This window comes from Salvelinus sp. IW2-2015, unplaced genomic scaffold (genome assembly GCF_002910315.2).
Source record: "Salvelinus sp. IW2-2015 unplaced genomic scaffold, ASM291031v2 Un_scaffold537, whole genome shotgun sequence".
Lineage (NCBI taxonomy): Eukaryota > Metazoa > Chordata > Actinopteri > Salmoniformes > Salmonidae > Salvelinus > Salvelinus sp. IW2-2015.
In genome coordinates, this window is record NW_019942569.1 from 635,959 (window position 1) to 650,376 (window position 14,418).

Consider the following 14,418-nt stretch of genomic DNA (forward strand, 5'->3'; position numbering starts at 1 on the left):
CCCTTGGTCGAAAGTAGTGCACCCTATTCCCCATTGGTTCCTGGTCAAAAGTAGCTGCCACCCTATTTCCCCATTGGCGCCCTGTTTCAAAGTAGTGCCCTATTCCCCACATTGCGCCCTGGTCAAAAGTAGTGCACCCCTATTTCCGATTGGCCCTGCAACAGTAGTGCACCCTATTCCCCATTGGACCTGGTCGAAGTAGTGCACCCTATTCCATTGCGTCCTGTCAAAAGTAGTGCACCCTAATCCCTCATTTTGCCTGGTCAAAAGTAGTGCCACCCTATTCCCCATTGGCCCTGGTCGAAAGTAGTTAACCCTATTCCCCGTTGGCCCTGTCAAAAGTTAGCTGCACCCTATTCCCCATTGGCCGCTGGTCAAAATAGTTGCACCCTATTCCGATTGGCCCTGCGTAAAAGTAGTGCACCCTATTCCCCATTGGACCTGGTCGAAAGTAGTGCACCCTATTCCCATTGCGTCCTGGTCAAAAAGTAGTGCACCCTATCCCTCAGTTGCCCTAGGTCCAAAAGTAGTGCACCCTATTCCCCATTGGCCCTGGTCGAAAGTAGTACACCCTATTCCCCGTTGGCCCTGGTGAAAAGTAGTGCACTACATCTGGAATAGGGTGCTATTTGGGATGGAGCCTTACATCCACATACCAATCAATGGTGTATACTGTGTTTTTTAAATATTGTTTTTAACATTGAGGTGAAACAATGTCCTCATTGTATCTCATCCACATCAACTGAGAATTACAAAAAACACAACACAACAGCACCGCTGTACCAGACAGGAATAGTTTTTCAGGAACAGTTTTATTCAAATGATGAGACAATCTTGAGAGGACCAAACAGTTTGGCTTGTGCATTGTAACACAGAAACACCTTTGTTTTAACAATTGAGGGAAACAATTCTAAATGATATGGTATGGTAAATATGCATTACAAAAGCAGGAAATTAAAAAATAAGTCAAATAATAAAAATAAGCAACACATTCAAAATGTTCAATTGGTGTCCTGCAATGGCAACAGGCAACAGGCAAACTGACTAACCTGCTACTGGCACAGGCTCTGAGAACACAGACGGAGGGAAAATAGCCCAATCTTTTCTTATATCCATCTATGAAAAATATGCGTTAATACTCAATAAAATTATCCTAAAAGAACAAAACAATAATACATGTTTTAAAAGTCCCAAAGTTAACTTTTAAAGATCTTTAAGGTGAAATCTCTTGAACAACAATCACATCGACAACTAAACGGAACACTTTTTGACCTCTCAAGCCGCTCTAAACAAAATGGAACTTGSCATCACAACGAATCGACTGTAAAATGCCCTTTCCAGTGAATCAAAATCCTAGAAACATATCACATTATGCAAAAACTGTTATGCAAAAAAATAAATAAACCAAAGAACTAATGAATAAACAACGGTGACTTTAAATTATTCTTTGGTTAAGATTATTTGTTTTTCAAAGATATAAAACTTGATTATGTTGCTCTTCACACATAGTGGTTATCGATTTGATAGTCAGAATCCTTGTCGTATTGTCACACTGAAATATAGTATTAGCCAGGTTAGAATATAGAATATCGTAGTAGCCAGGTTAGAATACAGAATATCGTAGTAGCCAGGTTAGAATATAGAATATCGTAGTAGCCAGGTTAGAATATAGAATATCGTAGTAGCCAGGTTAGAATACAGAATATCGTAGTAGCCAGGTTAGAATCTGGTTGATGGATGAAAAATCCCCCCCAAATAAAAAAACATCTTCCACCTACAATCACTGTCAATACACTGACTGGATTCTTTGGTCCTGTGTGAGTAGCAAATACTGTCAGGGTTGGACTCAATTCCATTCCAATTCAGTCAATTCTAGAAGTTAACAAAAATTCAAAATGCCAACTTTGCTCATTGAAAAGCATTGGAATTGGAATGTCAGTTTACTTCCATAATTGACATTTGAAATGAAACAGATCCCAACCCTGGCTTCAAATTACATCATTCCAAGGATCAATCTGAAGGACCCATCAGTCCTCCCATCTGATCTATCTGAAGGACCCATCAGTCCTCCCATCTGATCTATCTGAAGGACCCATCAGTCCTCCCATCTGATCTATCTGAAGGACCCATCAGTCCTCCCATCTGATCTATCTGAAGGACCCATCAGTCCTCCCCATTTGAGGAAGTAGACAACTCTTTGGCATCTAATAGCACATTTGTGTCACCGCTGCTTTTAGCATCAATGAGCTAGATAGAAGGCATCTGATAGCACCCCACTGGGCACAGACGTCAGTTCAACGTCTAGTTTTGAATTATATCTGGTTGAGTTGTCAACTAACATGAATTCAACATGAAATCAACAAAAAAATGCTGCCATGTCATTGGACTTTGGTTAAAAGCTGAAAAAATATTAAATTCTCTTACAGTGATGACTTTTTTTCAAATCCAATCAGTTTTTCACATTGATTCAATGTTATCACATTGAATTTTTTGTTGTTGAAATGACGTGGAAACAACATTGATTGAACTAGTTTTTTGCTCCGTGGGACATCTGTGTCACTGCTGCGTTTGGTATCAGTGATATAAGATAGAACGCAAACGGAGAACAATCGTCTGAAAGACAGACAAAGAGTTAAAGCTTTCAACCATATACTGTTAAGATGAGGTAGTACTATATACAGTACTGCACAATATACTGTTAAGATGAGGTAGTACTATATACAGTACTGCACAATATACTGTTAAGATGAGGTAGCACTATATACAATCAGAGTCACTGAGGTAGACAATCAGCAATGAGGGGTCACCAACTACACCCTCTACTTTAGTGGAAGAAATACATCTACTTTAACATAGAAGAAAATGGATCACAAAAGCAATACATTTTTTGACATTCTTTTGAACATTCATTTTTGGCGTGAGCTTTGGTTTAGAACAGACATTAAGGACTCGTTTCTCCGGACACAGATTAAGCCTGGTCCTGTACAAAGAAGCCCCTTTGAATGGAGAATATCACTAAACATGCTTTTCAGGATCCCATAACATACCTGTCACCAATCCAGGACAAGGCTTGATCTGTGTTCAWAAACCAGCCCTAAAGACCGAACAGACACACAGACGAAAATCAGACAGACTGAAAATTAGATCAAAATKAAACAGGAAAACAACAACATTCATTTACAAATATCCTGAGGTAGACCTGAAGAAAACACCTGTTTCCTCCTCAATCCTCAACTTCCTGATCCCTCTTCATAACTCCTTGTATGTTCCATGCTGAAGGGCCTGTTTTCAGGAGGCCAAGAAGGGAGAGAAGTGGGCAGCTTCAGCTGTAGATAAGTCACATTCAGGCTGGGTAGCTTATGGTCAGGAGGAGCCTGCTGACTGGACCGTGCCCTGGGCAGGATAAGCAGCTTCCTCAGCCGAGAGGGAGCAGGGATGTGAGGGCAGCTGGACAGTGTCATGACCAGGCCGGTGGAGGTGATGGTGGTAAGGATTGGCTTGGTGTCGTCACCTCAGATTCCACTTTAAAACCAGGCTTTCCTTCTTCCTCCACTTCTAAACACTCTTCATCCTCTGGAGTTGAGCTGTCGTCCAACTCCGACCCGAAGGACGGATGCCTGGAATTACGGCCCGAACGCAGCTGTGGACGGGTTACTCAATCTCACTCGCGTTGCTCATCTCTTCGTTGGAGTAGTGACCGGAGTCTCCTGTCTCGTGGCTTCCTTCGCTGGTCTCAGTGGTCCCAGAGCTGCTTCCCTGACTGCTACCCACGGAGCTCTGTAAGCCCCCTAGTGGCCCGAACAGGATCTGCAGGCTGGAAGGCTGGAGGGGCGGAGCGTCTACCTTATCCTCGTAACACAGCATGGTCTTCCCTGCCTCGTACAGACACACTCTGTTCTCAGCCTAGAGATAGAGGAGAGGAGGAGATTTTTAGATATTTGTTTGTTTGTCATAGTATAACAATACTCCACTCTGTAAAACTATACTGAACCAAAATATAAACGCAACATGTAAAGTGTTGGTTCYATGTTTCACAAGCTGAAATAAAAGATCCCAGAAATGTTCCATACACACAAAACAAGCTTATTTCTCTCAAATGTTTATGCACAAATTTGTTTACATCCCTGTTACTGAGCATTTCTCCTTTGTCAAGATAATCCATCCACCAGACAGATGTGGCATATCAAGAAGCTGAATAAACAGCRTGATCATTACACAGGTGCACCTTGTGCTGGGGACAATAAAAGGCCACTCTTAACATGTTCAGTTTTGTCACATAACACAATGCCACAGATGTCTCAAGTTTTGAGGGAGCGTGCAATTGGCGTGCTGACTGCAGGAATGTCCACCAGAGCTGCTGCCAGAGAATTTAATGTTAATTTCTCTACCATAAACTGCCTCCAACGTCATTTTAGAGAATTTGGCAGACCATGTGTAAGCACGCCAGCCCAGGACGTTCACATCTGTCTTCTTCACCTGCGGGATCGTCTGAGACCAGCCACCCTTGACAGCTGATGAAACTGAGGAGTATTTCTGTCTGTAATAAAGCTCTTTTGTGAGGAAAAACTCATTCTGATTGGCTATGCCCTCCCAGGCCCAGTCCTGCCCAGTCATGTGAAATCCATAGATTACGGCCTAATGAATTTATTTCAATTGACTGATTTCCTTCTATGAACTGTAACTCAGTAAAATTGTTGCATGTTGCGTTTAAAAAAGATATTTTGGTTCAGTATTGATGTTGAGGATAGGCTCTCTAATAGCATCAAGTTCCCGTCTGAAGACTTTACCTGGCTTGTATTTGTATTWCGTCTCTCCCTCTTGAAGAATTGCCATCTCTTACCGCGCTTGCTGCCATTGACTGGACCTGTTCTACTAATCGCCAGGTTAGAACCACCCTGAAACAGAGATATTACAAACAGATAAAGAGGTCTGTTGCTGGTTGCTAAAAAGACGTTGACAACCAGCATAAAACCTTATCATGGCATCATAAAGGTTGTCATAGTGATAGCTTAAATACATTCTCATACCACTCATGGCCTGTGTCTGTGGAGCCATGTCTCACCTTGGCATCAATGAAGTGTTGTGCCATCACAGGGATCAGGGCCTCTATGTTGTCAGCCTGGTGTTCATTGGCCAGGGCCAAACCAGCACGTGGACCATGGGGTCTCTCACCGTTCACTACGTCCATGATCTTACAGATGGACGATTTCCTATTGGAGTAAAGAGTAGAAGTTAGTGGACAATATGAAATAATCTATTTGAAGAGAGGTCTTCCAAAAATGGCTGATGTATCATAGTGAGTAAATGGAGTATGAGAAGAAGAAGATTCTACAAAAGAAGAAGAAGATACTACAAAAGAAGAAGATACTACAAAAGAAGAAGATACTACAAAAGAAGAAGATACTATAAAAGAAGAAGAATACTATAAAAGAAGAAGAATACTATAAAAGAAGAAGAATACTATAAAAGAAGAAGAATACTATAAAAGAAGAAGAATACTATAAAAGAAGATACTATAAAAGAAGAAGAATACTATAAAAGAAGAAGAATACTATAAAAGAAGAAGATTACTATAAAAGAAGAAGATTACTATAAAATAAGAAGAATAGTATCGATATGTACCTGGATCTGCCTTTGTTGATGAGGATGAGGGCACAGATGGCGATACAAGCCAGAGTGATGCAGACCCCCACCATGATGCCTGTCATGGACTTCTGGTCCATGTGGTATAGGCCATCAGAGAACACTGAGACAAACAAAAGGCATACTGTTACACAGGAGAAATCATCTCACTTTGGGCAAGTACTCTAGGCTACTGGAACTATACAGCTGTTAGCTATACACCACTAACAGATCTAGGACCAGCCTATTAGCATTGAGACAAGACAAAGTCAAAAATATAATTTGTTTGATGCTATATGCTGTACTGGTTCAGTTTATATGTCTCCAACAGCAGTATTATCAACATTCAAATATCTCCCCAGTTCAAAAACACTCCATGGGAAAGGGAGATGCCTAGTCAGTTGTACAACTGAATGCATTCAAACCGAAATGTGTCTTCCGCGTTTTAACCCAACCCCTCTGAATCAGAGAGGTGCGGGGAGCTGCCTTAATCGATGTCATCAGCGCRCGGGGAGCAGTTGTTGTTGGGGGTTAACTGCCTTGATCAAGGGCAGAACGGCTGATTTTTTTCCCCACCTTGCCGGCTAGGGGATTCGAACCTGCAACTTTTCSTTTACTGGTCCAACGCTCTTAACTGCTAGGCTACCTGCTGCCCRTGTAACCATAGTAACCTGTAGTGTCCGAGGAGGATCCGCTGTCTGAATGCCTGGGGCTCTTCCCTCTRTGTCTAGGCCCAGGACCCAGGGCCAGCTCCACAGTGGTAGAGAAGGGCCCGTCTCCCACCAGGTTGGAGGCAGAGATCTTCACCAGGTAGACGTTACCAGGCTCCAGACGCTCCAGCAGGACCACGGTGTTACTTCCTGTAGGGGAAAGACAGGACTGGTGTTAGAGAGCGCTGAATAAGATGAGGAAACGTACTGTGTTGGTTTAGCCTGTTCTTTTTACATTGTCTTTTCCAGCACGGTTACAGTAACCACGGTGAGTGTGTAACCAGGGCAAGCCTCAGCTCACCTAGTCCATCACGAGCTCAGCTATCGGAGATAAGAGCGGCGACTGTAAAAGAGATGAGTGAGGTCAAAAGATCGAGCTGTTGCGCATACCATATCAGCACGCCTCCACAGTGTGTTGTTGCTCATGATTCCATACTCGACACCTCCCTACTGCATGCCGTTCTTTGATCCACAGTGGTCCACTACTCCCCACACCATCCCGCCGCTGCCAGGTCTGCCAGTGTCCATAGACCGTACTCCCGGCGCTCTCGCAATGTCTTCGGCATGCCAACTAACTCCCTCGAGCTAGTGTTTTGCCAGTGATCCCATACTCACCTCCCTAACAGTGTTGCCCATGTCCAGACCACCCGTCCTCTACAGTGTTGCAGACTAGTGTCCCATACCAACACCTCGTCCCTCTGTAGTTGCCAGTGTCCGCAACCTCTACCACCCCTCGCTTGCGAAGTGTTTGCCAAGTGTCATGAGAGAGAGCTCCACTCACAGGTTTGCTATGTTCCCATACACATCACCCTGCCCTCTGCACAGTGTTTGCCAGTGTCCCATACTCAACCTCCTCTGCGTCCGGCGAGGTGTCCATTATCACACCCTCGCTGCTGCAGTGTTGCCAGTGTCCATACTCACCCTCCCACAGTGTTTTGCCATAGTGTCCATACTCACCCTCCCTCTGCAGTGTTGCCATGTCCATACTCACCCTCCCCGTGTAAGATGTTTGCCAGTGTCCATACTCACCCTCCCTCATACAGTGTTTGCAGTGTCCATAATCACCCCTCTCTCAGTGTTTGCCAAGTGTCCATACTCACCCTCGCCTCTGCAAGTGTTTGCCAACTGTCCGGTCCAGCCAGGCCTGCTGTGAGGCGTACAGGATGGTGTAGTGTGTCACTGCCAGGTTGTTCTCCTCTGGTTCCCTCCAGGAAACCAGGGCTGTGCYGTCCTCAATCAGAGACACCCTCACACCTTCAGGTGGATGGCTGGGCGCTGATGAACAGAAAAGGGTAATTTTGAGTCTCTTTAGTTTAAAAGTATCTTGGTCCGTCATCTAGTACGGTCGGCTTTGATAGGTGAGTGTTGTTGTGTGCAGAGGGGTCCTTGGTTGGAGCCCAGCTTGGGGTAGACTGGGAAGGAAGCTCTACTGTTGATGTCTTTTTTAAAAGTTAATTAGACTGCTTCATGATCTATAGATAGAGGACCCTTGTTACTCTGGTTACCCTGGTTACCCTTGTTACTCTGGTTACCCTTGTTACTCTGGTTACCCTGGTTACTCCGGTTACCCTTGTTACCCTTGTTACTCTGGTTACCCTTGTTACCCTTGTTACCCTTGTTACTCTGGTTACCCTGGTTACCCTTGGGAGATGATAGTCAGAGAAAGATCAGAAGATGATTGTTCACCTGCAGGAAGGGTCCTCTGGTGGACAACAGAACTCCAGGGACTGGACAGCTGGTCGGCATGGAGACGCACCACTAACTCATAGCGTGTGTTGGGTTCCAGACCCTGTATCACCACAGTCTGATTGGTACTGACGAGGACAATCATGACAGGTTCAATCCAACAACTGTGTCAAAAACAATCTTGATTTTCAGTCTCTTAGAAACTAAGTGTAGAACTAAATTACCACATGTAATATAAATGTCCAATGATCTGAAAAAATTACAATGGATAATAGCGTAGTAGTAAAGTAATATTGTTAGTATTAAAGTAGTAGTTAAATATTCTTCTTCTACTTCTTCAACAGACCCCAGTATACAGGTATAAACATCATACGTGTCTTGAACTCGAGCGGTTCGGTTGCAAAACTGGTCATGAACTCACGTCTGTATGTAGCGTACGGCTGATGCGTTCATCAGGCCCACAGGTGTACAGCGAGCTGTGTAGCTGACAACCTTCCTAGAGGCGAAGGCGGGACGGCTCCAACGCAGGTACACCGCTGACGAGCTGTTAGCCACCGCAGTCACATGGTCCGGGGCTGGAGGCTGGGCCACCGGGTGGTCTCGGATTGCTACAAGACACACACAGATGCACACATTTTTTTAGTCACAACTAGAAAAGGTACATTTGCAGAAGAAAATGTGTGTGCACTTGCTTCAGCTGTCTAGAAGTATTTTTTATGGTAGTGAGAGATGTGTTAGAGGCCAATGTAGATATTCAGGATGAACAGAAGCTGAAGCAGATCAATAGTAAGAATTGATCTGATTTTTGTGTACTTACACACACATCCTGGGGTGCTGAGTGTCTGGTCGGCCTGGTAACCATCTCCTACAAGGCTTAATGCTAACAGTTTCACCTGGTACTTCCTCCTTGGGTCTGGAAAACAGTAAATTGTAGATTAATAAATAACATAAGTGTAAATAAATATGACATTTTCTGTTTATTATCAACTGACCACCATTACATTACATCTATCATCCTAATGGAGGTGTAGATTACATCTACCATCCTAATGGAGGAGTAGATTACATCTATCATCCTAATGGAGGTGTAGATTACATCTATCATCTATCATCCTAATGGAGGTGTAGATTACATCTATCTCGCTAATGGATGGAGTAGATTACATCTTCATCCCTAATGGAGGTGTAGATTACATCTACATCCTAATGGAGGAGTAGATTACATCTTATCATCCTAATGGAGGTGTAGATACTCTGATCATCCTAATGGAGGAGTAGATTACATCTAGTCATCTCTAATGGAGGAGTATAGATTACATCTATCATCTGTCACCTAATGGAGGTGTAGATTAACATCTATCATCCTAATGGAGGTGTAGATTACATCTATCATATCATCTAATGGAGGAGTAGATTACATCTATCATCCTAATGGAGGAGGTTAGATTAACATCTATCACTCTACAATGGAGGAGTATATTCATCTATCATGCCTAATGGAGGAGTAGATTACATCTATCATCCTAATGGAGGTGTAGATTACATCTATCATCCTAATGGAGGAGTAGATTACATCTATCATCCTAATGGAGTGTAGATTAATCTATCATCCTAATGGAGGTGTAGATTACATCTATCATCCTAATTGGGAGGAGTGAGGTTACATCTGTCATCCTAATGGAGGTGTCAGATTAACATCATCATGCCTAATGGAGGAGCTAGATTACATCTATCATCGCTAATGGAGGTGTAGATTACAATCTATCATCCTAATGGAGGGAGTAGATTACATCTATATCTCCTAATGGAGGTGTAATTACACGATCTATCATCTAATGGAGGAGTAGATACATCTATCATCCTAATGGAGGTGTAAAATACATCTACATCCTAATGGAGTGTAGATTACATCTATCATCTTCATCCTAATGGAGGAGTAGATTACATCTATCATCTAATGGAGGTTGGTAGATTATTACATCTATCATCCTAATGGAGGTGTAGATTACATCTATATCTATCTCCTAATGGAGGAGTAGATTACATCTATCCATCTAATGGAGGAGTAGATTACATCTATCACTCCTAATGGAGGAGTAGATTACATCTATCATCCTAATGGAGGAGTAGATTACATCTATCATCCTAATGGAGGAGTAGATTACATCTATCATCCTAATGGAGGTAGTAGATTACATCTACATCCTAATGGAGGAGTAGATTACATCTATCATCTATCATCAATGGAGGTGTAGATTACATCTATCATCTATCATCCTAATGGAGGAGTAGATTACATCTATCATCTCCTAATGGGGAGTAGATTACATCTATCATCCTAATGGAGGAGTAGATTACATCTATCATCCTAATGGAGGAGTAGATTACATCTATCATCCTAATGGAGGAGTTAGATTAATCTATCATCCTAATGGAGGGTAGATACATCTATCATCCTAATGGAGGTGTAGATTACATCTATCATCCTAATGGAGGAGTAGATTACATCTATCATCCTAATGGAGGAGTAGATTACATCTATCATCTAATGGAGGAGTAGATTACATCTATCATCCTAATGGAGGAGTAGATTAACATCTATCATCCTAATGGAGGAGTAGATTACATCTATCATCCTAATGGAGGTGTAGATTACATCTATCATCCTAATGGAGGAGTTAGATTACATCTATCATCCTAAGGAGGAGTAGATTACATCTATCATCCTAATGGAGGAGTAGATTACATCTATCATCCTAATGGAGGAGTAGATTACATCTTTCATCCTAATGGAGGTTAGATCATCTATCATCCTAATGGAGGAGTAGATTACATCTATCATCCTAATGGAGGTGTAGATTACATCTATCATCCTAATGGAGGGTAGATTACATCTTCATCTATCATCCTAATGGAGGAGTAGATTACATCTATCATCCTAATGGAGGAGTAGATTACATCTATCATCCTAATGGAGGTGTAGATTACATCTATCATCCTAATGGAGGTGTAGATTACATCTATCATCCTAATGGAGGAGTAGATTAATCTATCATCCTAATGGAGGTGTAGATTACATCTATCATCCTAATGGAGGTGTAGATTACATCTATCATCCTAATGGAGGAGTAGATTACATCTATCATCCTAATGGAGGTGTAGATTCATCTATCATCTATCATCCTAATGGAGGAGTAGATTACATCTATCATCCTAATGGAGGTGTAGATTACATCTATCATCCTAATGGAGGAGTAGATTACATCTATCATCCTAATGGAGGAGTAAGTTACATCTATCATCCTAATGGAGGGTGAGATTACATCTATCATCCTAATGGAGGTGTAGATTACATCTATCATCCTAATGGAGGAGTAGATTACATCTATCATCCTAATGGAGGATGGATTACATCTATCATCCTAATGGAGGGTAGATTACATCTATCATCCTAATGGAGGTGTAATTACATCTATCATCCTAATGGAGGAGTAGATTACCTATCATCCTAATGGAGGAGTAGATTACATCTATCATCCTAATGGAGGTGTAGATTACATCTATCATCCTAATGGAGGAGGAGATTACATCTATCATCCTAATGGAGGTGTGATTACATCTATCATTCCTAATGAGGAGTAGATTACATCTATCATCCTAATGAGGAGTGTAGATTACATCTATCATCCTAATGGAGGAGTAGATTACATATCATCATCATCCTAATGGAGGAGTAGATTACATCTATCATCTATATCCTAATGGAGGAGTAGATTACATCTATCATCCTAATAGGAGGAGTAGATTACATCTATCATCCTAATGGAGGAGTAGATTACATCTAGTCATTCCTATAATGGAGGTGTAGATTACATCATATCATCCTAATGGAGGAGTAGATGAGCATCTATCATCCTAATGGAGGTAGTAGATTACATCTATCATCCTAATGGAGGAGTAGATTACATCATCATCCTAAATGGAGGTGTAGATTACATCTATCATCCTAATGGAGGAGTAGATTACATCTATCATCCTAATGGAGGTGTAGACTTACATCATATCATCCTAATGGGAGGTGTAGATTACATCTATCATCCTAATGGAGGAGTAGATTACATCTATCATCCTAATGGAGGTGTAGATTAACACATCTATCATCCTAAATGGAGGTGGTAGATTACATCTATCATCTATCATCCTAATGGAGGTGTAGATTACATCTCACAGTCCAGTGTTCCAATTTGTTAACAAGGCTGCATGGGATTTCTCTTAATGCGACTCCGTGCAGCCAATAGCAATGTCCGCTTTAGGTTTAATGGAGGGAGCCGCTTGTGGATTTGACAACTCTAATGCAGTTCCACCTCCGACCTCTATGCGGATATCGGCTAAAGCGGATCTGATTTCAAGTTTCCCTTTTCAGTTAAAGGACTAGCCTCCAACAGATTAGGAGGACAGTTAAGCGCTGGAGGGCAACGTTAACCCCTTGGTTTCTGCTGTCTGTTCCCCATTCACACAGAGAGGCTCTCTCGTGTGCCCCTTGACCCCAAGTCTATCTATCATATGTTGTCACAGAGCAGAGAGGGAGAGAGCTTTAGAATGAACCCACAGTCTGCCTGTAGACCTTCAGAAACAGAGGAGTTTCGACTGAACCCTATAACAGACAGTACTGACTGTCTCTCTTCATCCCAAAACAAATAAATGATCTACTGAGTCCTCATGCTCTGCTAGATGAACTAGTGTTGACGTTCATCCATGCTGTTACTGCAAAGTCAACTCTACACAGAGGAGAACATGGCCACTAGGCGGTGCTATACCATATAAATAGTAGAAACAGCAGCTGTGAAGAGGCCAGCTGAAGGGGGTGGGGGGGGAAATTAGGTTTTTCTAGGACTGTTTTGTATATAGAACTACTTTAGCTAGTTGTATATAATCACCAGGGCTGGGGGCAGTTCCATTTCAATGAATTAATTTCAGGAAGTAAACTCAAATTTCTCATTGAAAAGCATTGATGAAAATTAGGTTTGAAATTTCTGTTTACTTTCTGACCCAACCTCTGCTAACCACATTGAGTATGATTCTGCAACAAATCAATTCAGAGAAATTATCGGTAGGAAATAGACAAAATATCAAACAAGGTTTATATAGTTAAAACAAGTTATTACCCTTTCGCTTAAAAACTGTGCAATTTAATTCAGTGTCTTTCACTTTGAAACCCACCATCGACATGGCCACCACCTCGTAAATAACGCTGCATTTAAGGGAGCATTAAGGATTTGTTTTATGTCTCTTGGTGTGAAAGGTTAGGTTCTGGGTATTGACCAGTGGAGAGGGGTGGAGGGAGGTGGTGTGTGTGTCCAGGTCCATTGTGTGCTGGTGGGGAATGGTGGCCAGGGGGCTCGGCTGGGGCTGGGGGGCCAGGGGGAGCGTTCAGCTGCTGGGATCAAGGGCCCCTGGGACCGGGGGGAGGGGTGACTAGGGTCAGGGGTCACAGAAGGAATCTGGGTTTCAGGATTGTGGGAGAGGAGAAGAGAAGAAGAGAGGAGAAAAGAGACGAGGAGTGGATGGAGGAGAGGAGTGGAGAAAAGAGGAGAGGAGAGAAAAGAGGAGGAGTGGATGGAGAGGAGAGGAGTGGAGTGGAGAGAAGGGCCCCTTTGTTTCAACTCCTCAGTAACTTTTGTTTCAACTGGCTGCCCCTCCACTCTTCTGTCTACCCTCCCCCTGGCTGCCCCTCCACCCTTCTGTCTACCCTCCACCTGGCCTCCTACCTCCCCTGGCTGCCCCTCACCCTTACTGTCTACCCGTCCCACCCTGGCTGCCCTTCCGACCCTTCTACCTCGCCCGGCTGCCCCTCCACCTTTCTACCCTCCCCGCTGGCTGCCCTCCACCCATTCGCACCCTCCACCGTGGCTGCCCCTCCACCCTTCTACCCCTCAACTGGCTCCTCCCGCTGCTGTACCCTCCGCTGCTGCGCCTACCTTACCTCCACCTGGCGCCCTCCACCTTTCTACCTCCACCTGGCTGCCCTCCACCCTTTCTGTCTACTCTCCACTGGCTGCCCCTGCCATCCCTTCTGTCTCCTCCCCCCTGGGCTTCCCTCCACCTTCTTCCTCCCTCCCCCTGGCTGCCCCTCCACCCTTCTACCCTCCACCTGGCTGCACCTCCACCCTTCGTCTACCTCCTCCCTGGCTGCCCCCTACCACCCTTCTGTCTAGTCTCGCCCCTGGCTGCCCTCCACCTTTCTGTCTACGCTCCCCCTGGCTGCCTCTCACCCTGTTCTGTCTACACCTCTCCACCTGGCTGCCCGCTCGCACCCGTCCTCTATGACCTCACCGTGGCCTGCCACGTCCACCCTTCTGTCTAACCCCACCACTGGCGTGCCCCTCCACCACTTCTGTCA

At 43.6% G+C, this 14,418-nt stretch overlaps 1 pseudogene; it reads right to left on the reverse strand.

Annotated features, from left to right (window-relative positions):
- Positions 1 to 793: 793 nt before the first annotated feature.
- Positions 794 to 14,418, reverse strand: part of LOC112068465 (protogenin B-like) — a 57,424-nt pseudogene continuing 43,799 nt past the window's right edge.